This window comes from Colius striatus, chromosome 1 (genome assembly GCF_028858725.1).
Source record: "Colius striatus isolate bColStr4 chromosome 1, bColStr4.1.hap1, whole genome shotgun sequence".
Classification (NCBI taxonomy): domain Eukaryota; kingdom Metazoa; phylum Chordata; class Aves; order Coliiformes; family Coliidae; genus Colius; species Colius striatus.
This window is the reverse complement of record NC_084759.1, coordinates 79,174,230-79,184,418: the sequence shown is the minus strand read 5'-3', so window position 1 is coordinate 79,184,418 and position 10,189 is coordinate 79,174,230. Positions and strand designations below refer to the sequence as shown.

General features: G+C 45.7%; 1 protein-coding gene across 2 annotated transcripts in view; it reads left to right on the top strand.

Moving 5' to 3' along the window:
- Positions 1-2,822: 2,822 nt before the first annotated feature.
- The window catches only part of SCML2 (Scm polycomb group protein like 2), a 69,921-nt gene continuing 62,554 nt past the window's right edge, over positions 2,823-10,189 (top strand). For both annotated transcript variants that reach the window (XM_061988569.1, XM_061988568.1), the window contains exon 1: positions 2,823-2,884. The gene's annotated coding sequence lies outside the window, so the exon portion shown is untranslated. The remainder of the gene's footprint in view (positions 2,885-10,189) is intronic.

Below are 10,189 nucleotides of genomic sequence, written 5' to 3'. Positions count from 1 at the left end.
TTAAAAGTTCTATTCTGCCTTTTTTTTTTTTTCTGGGGACGTCTCTGTGATCTTGTAGACACTCATGTCTTGTTTATTTTCAGTTTCACCACGTTAAGGGTCTATGAAGCAGGATTAATGCTGTCCAGGCTTCCCGATTTCAGACCCCTGGGGAAATTACAAGCAGGTAGAGGACTGCACCAGTTCACATTTGACAGGTTCTGCGATGAGAACTGTAGAATGGTGTGGTGTCCCATTGGCTCCCAGGGAGCAAATTCCTCAGATGTTGTATCTAGCACTGGCTTGGGTTTAAAGGAACTCTTTTAAAAAACGTTTTTGTTCTCTCCTTGTCTTTTAACACTTGGCAGACTTCTGTGTCCATCTCTATAGCGAAAACGATCTCCTGTTTTCCTAAAAAAGTTCAACATGCCAGAAAGGGGAAAATATTTCAAATTAAGCTGCACCTATTACTGGTCATGAGCATACCATACCTGGCTATATAGACTTTCTGTAAGCACGTTTCAGTGTTTGTCTTTCTCTTTTACAGCTTTAATCACTTGTATTAGCATATTTTACTTGATTCTCTCAAGTTGCCTAAATATTTGTAACTTACGGCAAAGACTAATTTTCCTTTTTTTTTTTAATTGTTAGTACTAACTGCCAATACATGTAGGACGCTAAAGTGAGTTGTATGAACTTCACTTCCATAGAGGAGAGTTCGAGGGGTTTTGGAGGGTATGTATTTCATTTTTTTGATTTTCTCCAGTCAAAAAAAAAAAAACCCCAAACCCTCCTCCCAGAATCTCATGAGTTTAGCTTAGTTGTGAATTTAAAATTTCACTTGCAAGTGGTGTAAGTGGGGAAGACTAAACTTGGGACATGAAAAGCCCTGAATATTGGTAGTACTTGAGATGATTTCTAGCCAGATATGCCTACACGCTTCATGGGGGCTCAACTAAAATGCCCAGAATTTATAAAACAGGAATGTACTAAAAAGCCAAGGAAGTGCTTTTCAGCTACTACGCATTATTTTTAAGCGTGGATCTCTGCATAACAACTGCCTAAAACCGTCTCGTGTAGATGTGCGCCAATTATAATACACATTACAGAGTTGTACTCGCTTCTGCACGTGTGTATAATGCGGGGCATCCTTTAAGGCAGCGATCTCGGTCTATGTAGCTGTACCTGACGCTGACGGGGCACGCAGCACCCAGGTGTAGCTCACAGCAGGCGCAGGTGTCCACTACATCGGCTGCCTTACGTTTTCTAGCAGGAAACCTCGCGCCTTTTTCAGACATTAACTGCTTACCCCTAACACTCCTCCTTCATACCCCTGCCACGGCTTAATTTCTACCCCCTCCCCTGCAAGGTGGTCCCGCTGGCAGGGCGCACAGACCCCGCCGGCCCTCACCCTCCCCAGCCGCCAGCACCCAGCTCGTTCCTTCCTGCCGCAGGAAGGAGATGAGGGAGATGTCGGTGCGGCGGCCGCCGCCGTTACCACCGAAGGTCCCTCAGCCCCGGCCGCCGCCCTCCCTGCGAAGTGCGGCGAAGGGCGGCAGGGCGCAGGCCGGCTCCTGCCCCGCCTCAAGATGGCTTCGGAAGAGCGGGGCGACCCCGGCTGCCCCGCGAGGGCTCGGCGCCGTGTTTGACGGCAGGGAGCCAGCGAAGGGGAACGGGGGAGGCGATGCCGGCCGCCCTGCACTGCACTCGGGGTCTCCTCACGGTCCCGCCGTGCGGGGCACTCCGGCCTCTTAACAATGCGTGCTCGGCGGGACAGCCCGCCGCAGGTACGGGCGAGGCGCGGGGATGCCGGCAGTTCTGGACCGCCGCGGCGTGCGCTGCCTTTAGGGATGGCGGCGTGATCCGCCGCCGCTGCTTCCCCCCACGGCGGGCGGAAGGGGGGCGGCAAGGGGGGAGAGGCCCGCGCCCCCGGTGCCGCTGCCGGGCATGCGCGGTGCCCCCGGAACATGGCGGCGGCGTGAGGCGCGCGAGGGCAGCAGCGGCTTGACAGGCGTGCGAGCCGCCGGGGGATGCAGAGACCCGCTTCTTGCCCTCCCGCCTGGTGAGTGGCGGCGGCGCTCCTAACAGCGGTGGGCAGGGAAAGGGAAGGGCGGGAAGAGAAAAGGAGGCGAGCCGGCGGTCGCAACTCCTCCCAGGGCTCCCACCGCGACCTCCGCCCGTCGTGGCCGCGCCGGGCGCCGCGGGGGAAGGAGGGCAGCGGCAACGGCCCGGTGCCTTGGTCACTGTCCCTTTCCTTCCTTGCCGCGGTACTTCTGGCTGCCGCCCCACGCCAGCCCTGCTGCGGGTCCGGCTGGAGGTGCCCGGGCTCAGGCTCCCATCCTCTCGGAGCTCCCCTCTCCCCTCGTCGGCGGGCTGAGCCCCTGGCTCGCGGGAACCCGCCAGTCGCAGGGTATAGGGGCGCAGCTGCGAGGGCGGCGCGGCGGCAGCCGCTCCGCAGGCGAGAGGAGCGGGGCAGCTCTGCCTCCCGGCACCTACAAAGCTCCCGTGGCGGGTAGCAGCAACTCCCGGGAAACGGGAGTCCCGGTGAGCCAGGGCAGTCCCCGAGCCGCCGGTGCTTCCGCGGTGAGACTGCGCCTGAGACAAGCTCCACTCTACCGCCCGCCGGAGCCGGCGGCGTTTGACAGGAGCGCGGGGAGGACACGCCTCCCCCCGCTGGGCTGCCCCGCTGCCCCCCTACGCCGGCGGCTACGGCTGCGCCTGCCCGCGCGCCGCGCCCTTTTGGCCGGGGCGGCCACCGCGGGGGCGGCGGGGTTGTGGCTGCCCATGTCCCGCTCCTCGCTGCCGCGGCGCCTGGCGAGGTCCTGGGAAACGGTTGTTGTTATCCTGAAAAAAAACCTGGATACGCGTCACTAAATCAATAATTGGGCACGTGCCCTTGTTTTTGGTAAGGAGGTTGGGGCGGGGGGGTGCTGCCTGAACACTGCGCGGTGAAAGGGGAGCCGGGGGGCTGAGGGGCACTTGTCGGCTTGCGATGTGCTGCGGCACCGTTCCCGTGTTCTTTACAGTTAAATTGCGTTAGTGGCATACATTGATTGCTAGCTTAAGGGGAGTCTCGTTGCATGGGGAGTCGTCTTTTCTGTAGATGTGCCATGGTCCAGAGAAAGTAGTTAAGCACGATATGAAAAGTTCTGTTCTTACAGTGGTGCTCGTCATTGCAGTCTTCCACTATGGGGACAAACTGCAAAGCTGTACCAATTAAATTAACAGTCAAATTAACTTTACATTTAGTGGTTCTTTAACAATAAACACTCCAAGTATTTTTAAACGTGTCTAAGCAGTTATTTCACATAATTTGAAGGTGATGCCTTTCCCCACTGTTATTTTCTGTTTCTTGCCTATAGCAGAGGAGATAGACAAAAATAATCTAGGAGATAGACAAAAATAATCCTGAAGCCTAGAAACCTTAATGAAGAAGTGAAATACTGAAATTTTAGTAAGTTCTAGTGATTTAAACCTCACATGCATATTCTAGCTAATGCAGACTTGGTGATTAAAAGCTCAGAAGCATAGACTTTGTTGATATGACGGTAGGTTTTCAGAGTGTCCTGTCTCTGACTCGTCAACAGCTCTCGAAGTTTGACTTTTATTCAGAGTAGCAGTTGCAAAGCTTTGGATTTTTAAAGCTTTCGTACTGCACCTTTCTCTTTGAAGCAGCAGAGAAAAGCAGTTGGTGAGGCAGTCGCTCAGGATCAGTAACAACTGCGGCACTTGTGCAGATGGGAAGAGTAGTGGCAGGAAGGCGTTCGCGATCTTACAGTTATGTTTGAGGCTGTCAGATTAACATCAGGTAGTAAATAGGGGAGTGAATGTGTTGCAATATACTAATTCTCCACGGGCCACCATCAAGGGCTGCTCAAATCGCAGCAACCCAGAGCCCACGTGAGCGGTCTCGCTGGCAGTGTGTCCGGGGAAATACTTGAACAACTCATCTGCATACTTGGGGGAAGGAGGGAACTGGTTTTCTCCCTTAGGGTGTCATAAAATGTAAGTACTATTTAAGGATAATATGACTTGGATGGAGGCAAAGAAAAAGCACATTGAAGATACATCTGTTATTTGTGGGAAGTTTTGTAGTAATGCAAGTGGGAGGCAGCAGGAAAGAATATAGGGTAAAACTGAAGTTGGGACCTAAAAGTACTTGTGTGGCCTTTAACGTGGTCTGGTCTTGAATATGAAAGTAGTGTTTATTGATTTTTGTTTGTGAATCAACTGATGAGGTGGATGCCCTAGTTTTTTATTTGGTGTAAATCTGTAGTAATATTTGCCTAATAATGTTCAGGTTGCTTTTTATAGTAATGTTTGTCTTCAGCAAAAACAAACACTGGCTTTTGATTACGTGTATAGCTGTAAGTGTAAGCTACTTGCACTCCAATTAGAGGCTGTGTAGCTATGCAAGCATAACTGTCTCCAATTAGATTGTTCTTAAAATTTGATGATATGTAAAGTGTTGATCTCGGTGCAGGGAGGTTAGGGAAGTAGTGATGACAGTCCTCTAACGTATGTTTCTTCAGACTTTGTTTATTCCTCCTTTTAAATGTGGAGGTGCTTTTTCCCTCTTTGCTCCGGCTGTCCTTGTTGCATTGTTTTCCGGAGTCGCTGGTCGAGTTGAAAAGAGGCATTGGAGAGTGTTTAATTACAAAACCAAGTGTTACTTTGTTTTCATTAGTGTGAAATCTGTAGTACCGAGAAGGTATTAATTCCAATATTTGTGTAAAAGTTGTGCATGTAATACAACAATGCAGCTTTACTTAAGAGAGAATGTGAAAAAGCCTGAAGCAAATGCAGATGGCTCCATCTACACATTGTACATGGACGTCTTTATCATGATTTTGCCTCATTGTTTTCTTACTATTCTGATGGATAATATCGAGCCTTGTTTACTCCCTTTTATTGTTACAATCGATCCATAATGGAGTGGGTGCAGGGGGAATAATGAAGCCCTTAGTAATTATCCCTTGATATTAAATAGTGTAACAGGAAACAACATTTGTCACTAACTGTCCAGGACACTGCAGCTGGCTTTCTTAATTGTCCGGATACACCAACCACAAACAAGGACGGGTGAAATACACAGTTACACTTGCATATTTTAAGATAATGTTTTGAAAAGATAGTCTTTGACAGTCTACTGTAATGTTTTCTATGTGTAAAAACAGAACAACTTACAGGTAGAGACGAGGACCCTGCTTCCAGGACTCTACACAGGGGAGGTTGTTAGGCAACTTACTGACCTCCACACCTGCGGGGCATTTGAACTTCGATTCATTCCCATTTGAAAGAAATAGCCTTAGGCACCCGGCCTTAGTGCTGTTTGCTTCTTCCAGAGATTAGTATCTTAAATGTAAAGGGCTGTGCCGTTTGCATTCTTTAAAGTGTAAAGATATGCAACATAAATGGCCCAGAACTGAAATATTTTTCTAACATATGACCAGAGCCAGAAAATCCCATATCACGCTGTTGAGGCTTAGTAGAGCAGTTTGTAATTTACCATTTAATGGAAATGTTAAATAGAAAATTATTAGTGCTTGAATATTATCATTACATGTACTAGTCCTACTGTCTGACTTGATGTGCATGGATTGTGAGGGCTGAGGGTGCGTACCCTGCTCCTGCCACCCCTGGCTCCTGCCACCCTGGCTCCTGCAGCAGTGCTGGCCATGGAGTAGTAATGCTGCCTCTCACTCCTGGGAGCAGCAAGAGGTGATTTTACGAGTGACCAGCTCAGTACATGTGTGCTTGTGTGGGTAAACTCCCCACGTTGTGTGAAACTGGTATCCTGCATCTGTGATCTCTTCAAATCTATGTATCTGTATTAATTTCTCATTAATATTTACAGATATCTAAATGGTGGATGTCAGGAGGTTGAGACATCCTTTTTTTTTCTATTGTACCTAGCAACAGGATAAGGAGTAATGGAAAGAATCTGGAACACAAAATATTCAATTTAAACGTAAGAAAAAACTATTTTACTGTGAGGGTGAGGGAGCCCTGGCACAGGCTGCCCAGGGAGGGTGTGGAGTCTCCTTCCTTGGAGGTCTTCAAGACCCTCCTGGACAAGTTCCTATGTGACCTGATCTAGGTGAACCTGCTTCTGCAGGGGGGTTGCACTAGATGATCTCTAAAGGTCCCTTCCAACCCTACCATTCAATGATTCTGTGATCTGTTGCCTTTTGTGATGGGGAAGGAGAGCTTGCAGGAGTGTAGGGGTGCCTTCAGATAGCTGAAGCAACAGTGAATAAGGTCCCCTTTTATCTGCAGCAGGTGTGTCATAAAAAGGGTAACAGATATTTAAATAGTGATGATGACCCTCAGGGGTACCTGTCTGCTTGGTCATCAATGATCTGGAGGAAAGTCAGGAGCTGCCTTTACAAGCCACCTGATGCTTTTTATTTGGGCCTGTTCTGATGCTTTCTTCTGTACACAGTGGGCTTTGGGTACAGGTGTGTATATATATAAAATAGACTATTTATAGTAGAGGGGATAAACTGTCTCCTAAGATTAGCAACTCTCCTCTCGAGATCCCCATTACAAAAATAACAGCTTTAGTGTCTTTGGAATAGGACCAAAAATCCAGTATTTTCTTACCTAAGATCTAGATGAATTGAAAAAGTATACAATTCTTTGTGTTAGTAAGTTGCACGTCTCCCTTATTTCAGCAGTGTACCGAAATTCACAGTTTTGGACTTCAACAAAGATGCCTGCTTTATGGGTAGTGGTTGGTCATTTTGCATCCAAATTGGTGCAGTATGAAGTGTGCACTTACTGTGGTTCTTCAGTGTGCTCTCTTCCTGCTTTTCTAAATTACTTGCAGAACGTAATATCAAAGTCTTTCTGAAATAATAAAACATTTAACAGAATTTTAGTACTCTTCCATTTGTTTTAGCAGGGAGAGTAGCCTTTCTGCTCCACACGGAAGGTACTGTCTAGATGTCTTACTTTCTAACTAATCCTGAAGTAGTACTACTGTTTAGGATTTGTTAGAACAATGCTAAATACAATTTAAGTGTGAACAGTGTTTTGGACTGGTATTTTTTTTTACCCATAAATGATATATTTTCTGTGCAGCTCCTTGTTTGATATCTAAAACCAAGGAAGATGTTGCATTAGAGGTTGATGTCTTGTTTAAATAATTTGATTCTAGGTCTTCAGTTTTGCAAATCGAGTCAAATTCTATTTAACTTCCCAAGAGAATTCAGTCTTTTCGTGAAAGGGATGAACTTCTTTGATGCAAATCTAAGTCCGTTGTCTTCTCAAGGTAATACGATATCCTTTTTAGCGTAGGGCAAAGATGAGGTTGAGCCTTTCATCATCTCAAGCATACATTAGTTCAGGGAGCCTCTGAAGTTTATGAAACCTGCAAGAGGGTAGCACCATTTTAATGAGGTGCATACTTAAAATGAAACATGTACCATTATTTATGTACTGTATGGAATCTATCAGAGATTAATGCAGAAAGGTTCAGTGGAAGGAGTGCAATTCTTGGGGCACTTTTAAAAGCCCATTTAAAAATCACAGGTTGTAAAAGTGAGTCTTGCTCATGGAGGAATGTGAAAGGATATCAGAGCTGCTAAATTTGGTGAAACTCCTTATTGTCATTATTGTGTGTCAGGAGCTAAGAGATTAAAAGGACCGTAGCATGTTTGATGGCACTCCTCATACTAAATCTCTTCTGTGTGTACACTGCACTGGAGTGCTATAGAGAGGCAGATCGTGCTTTTCTGGAAGGGTCAGAAGATATGTACTGGTTTTGATCATAAAATAAATAGTGTTATAATTAGCTGGAAAACTTTCTATGTGGCATGTAATTTTTTTTTTCTTTTAGCTTGTTGTAGGAAAGTGCTACATAAGTCCTTGTCTGAATATTCTCCAGTGCTCAGTGACATAAGAATTGGGTGGATGAGAGAGGGAAGATCACCTCCAGAAAGGTGATCTCTAGCAGTAGCAGAAAGGAAGATGCTCTCCTTCTGTCCTGGGCTAGATCACACACAACTAGTGACAACTGTGCAGCTTTGCTGAGGAATAGGTGGAGGAGATTGTGCTTTTGCAGCCTTCTTCAGCTGTTGGTTTGTTTTGGGTTTTTTTCTAATCAAAAAGTTGTTCCTGGGAAGTGAGAGAGAGAGATTGATATGGGTTTGCTGTGGATGTTCCTGATGCTTTGAGTCTTTTCATCTTCCATTTTTGAAGAGTGTGGCGAATCAAATACTGCAGCTGAATATTTGCAGCTGTCTAGTCCTTTGAGCACTTAGGAGTTGTCTTTTCTGACCTGTCAGCACTTTAATAGGTGCGGAAATGTCTAGCAGCACTGAATGATGCTTATGAATGTTTGTCCAAATAGATGGACAAATATTTTTAGCAGCATCTGTGTGGAGGGTGAATTCCCTCATTTGGATAAGGAGATTAAAGCAGGATTTTCCTTTTTAGTTGGAGAAATAAGAAGTTGGGGAAACAGCACAACCATCAGCACTAGCAGCACAGGTGGGCCCAGCATAGAGATCTATGTGTGCGTGGAGACTGCAAGCAAGCTCTCAGGTTTTGCCCCTAAAGAAGCATCCTCTGGAAGGGAGAGAGCTATCAGGAAATTGCTTAAGGGTTTATTTAGTTCTGGTTGGTTTGTTTTTGTGACTAGATACCAGTACATGGGACCAATGTCTTTGTTGCATTATGTAAGCTGGGGTATGCTGCTGAACATTGCAGCAGCGGATGGATGTGGTGAGGCAAGTGCTGTCTTTAATAGAGTCCCAGCCAGCATTATGTTGTTTGGATTCTCAGGTAGGGAGAGAGAAACAGATACTTTGAACACTGTAAGAGGATGGTAGATATTGCTGCTGGCATTGAGTACAAGCAAGGGGAGCAAGCATGTTGTTCTGGAGCAAACTAACTCTACCTGGGGTACTAACAGCAGTATGCTCTGCAGAATTGTTGCAAGACTGTTCTCCATGCCTTCAATGAAAAATATAAATACCTTGTGCATGCTGTTTGACTTTCATATATTTCTGCATCAGCTTAAAGGCATTTGTGTTTCTCTACTTACTGTTGTGTGAATAACAAAATCTGGACCACAGGGATGGATTTACTGGCTATGCAGTATGCAGATAGGACTCTGTTAGATCATATCTGAACTGAGCTTCCACAGTCTTTTTCAAGTTTGGAGGCAATGTAGATGGGAGGAAGCCAAAGTTGCCTAAGAGGTTGTAAAATCCCTTTTTCACCACCCCTCCTGTGCTTGTCTTTCTTCCACTTGTTCGTTTATGTACACATGCTGTCTCTGACTGCTGCTTTTAGAGCTGGTGGTATTGCTTCTTGTCTGCCAAAGACAAGTGCAGAAAAGCTCTATAGGGATCTTTTGCATCTGGGCATCTCTTACTATGTTTGCAATAGCAATTTCTTTTCTCCCTTACCTGGTGTATTTACACTGTGTTAAAAGTATGCCGGGTGCCTCACAGAACAAATAGTTTGAGAGCTCTCTCATGTGTCAAGGGAGACTGGGCTGAAGGCAGAGAAGATGTATCTGGGTGCAAAGACAATTTCATGCAGGTATGTAACTCTTAGCCAGTGCTAATCATATAAAGCTTGGGGTTTTTTTTGTTGGGGTTTTTTTTGTTCATAGTTTAATTAGTTTTGTTTATGAAAGAAATTTGAGTTGGACATTTTAACAAAGCTAGGTGGAATAATGATGATGAATGTTTTCAGGAAGAGTACTCCAGGCTTGAGGGGGGGGAGAAGTGGAAAACAGCACAGAGGTTTCAGTGAGCTGAATTCACCAAAATGTTTGAACAATTTGTTAAGCTCTTGTGCTACTGTAAATATATACTAGTAAACTACTGAAACTGGCAGTTTTATTGAAGATAGAAATGCAAGTTTTGCAAGCTGTATTTTTGATTTATTTGAATATAACATTAAAATAACCTTTCATGTGGGAAGACTGGCATTTTAAGAATATATAAAGCTGTTAATGGCCAGTCAGCCGCTTTGCTGAACTGCTGACTTCACACATACCATTTCCTTTTTCAGGTTTTTACAGCCCCACATCTTCTGACTTTTAAAGCAGGATGGGGAGGGAGGGAAAGAGGAGAAAAGCTACTTGTATTTTCCACTTGTAGCCATAGAGCAGCTCTAAACTTTATTTTTTAAAATTACTGTCGAATTACTAAATGTTGAATCCACATGACATAAATTGTTTCTGTTGAGT